General features: G+C 49.3%; 2 pseudogenes; both read right to left on the bottom strand.

Annotated features, from left to right (window-relative positions):
* The window catches only part of LOC102252106, an 8,087-nt pseudogene extending 7,976 nt beyond the window's left edge, over positions 1 to 111 (bottom strand).
* Positions 112 to 559: 448 nt separating this feature from the next.
* Positions 560 to 1,066, bottom strand: LOC102259403 (annotated as a pseudogene).
* Positions 1,067 to 1,101: the final 35 nt, after the last annotated feature.

A 1,101-nucleotide genomic window follows, 5' to 3' on the forward strand; every position in this document is an offset into this window, starting at 1 on the left:
ACGAAAATAATTTTATGGTTGGGTCACAACATGAGGAACTGTATTTAAAGGGCCAGAAGGTTGAGAACCACTGCCCTAGAAAGAGGTGGCCCACTTGCTTTTTAAAAACATATCAGGCAACCCAGCCAGGCGTGACTCAGTGGTTTAGAGTCGACCTATGAAACAGGAGGTCACGGTTCGATTCCTGATCAGGACACATGCCCAGGTTACGGGCTCAATCCCCAGTGTGGGGTGTGCAGGAGGTAACTGGTCAATGATTCTCTCTCATCATTGGTGTTTTTATTTCTCTCCTGGGGCAGGGGTCTGCCCACCTTGCTCTCTGCTGTCACCCTGGCACCTAGGACAGTGCTTGGCAACTAGTAGGCACTCAAAAATATGCCAAGCAAACAAACAAAAATACACCAGGTGGCCCTGGCAGGTGTGGCTCAGTTGGTTGGAACCTGTCCTGTGCACTGAAGTGCTGTGAGTTTGATTCTAAGACAGGGCACACACCCAGGTTGCAGGTTTGATCCCGGTTGGAGCGCCTGGGGGAGGCAACTTATCGATGTTTCTCTCTCTCTCAGAACTGCTCCTCTAGAAAATTGCTGACTTGGGCATTCTTTTCCCTTTCATCCCATTTTTTCTGAATTTTCTTTGACTTTTTGTTTGCTTGTTTGTTTAAAATATCTTCCTCCTCAGTAGTTAGCTTGGCCTCCTTCTTGTAGCCCAGGCGCAGTGCATAGTGGGACTTGTACCACTGTCGGTAGGGTGTGCTGTCAATGAGCACCAAGCAGTTCTCTACTAGGGTTTTGGTGCAAACTAGGTCATTGTTGGCTGCATTGTCGACAACATCAATAATCCCTGTTTTGCACAGACAACACTCTGAGCCCCAGAAGAAGTTGCCCATGTCCAGCCTGAAGGCACGGTTCTTGTTGCCTCCCTGCATGCAGTCTGTGTACATTCGGTAAGGGCCAGTCTTAGTGGCAACAGCAGGGTGCCTCAGCTCATATATTCACTTCTTGTCGTAGGGCTTTCTCTTGCCCCTGGTCTTATGGTGGTTGTGCCAGTTGTCCTCAGAGATGCCCATGGCTCAGCATCCCCTAGAACAGCGGTTCTCAACCT

The sequence above is a fragment of the Myotis brandtii genome, unplaced genomic scaffold (genome assembly GCF_000412655.1).
Source record: "Myotis brandtii unplaced genomic scaffold, ASM41265v1 scaffold236, whole genome shotgun sequence".
In the NCBI taxonomy this organism is placed as follows: Eukaryota; Metazoa; Chordata; class Mammalia; order Chiroptera; family Vespertilionidae; genus Myotis; species Myotis brandtii.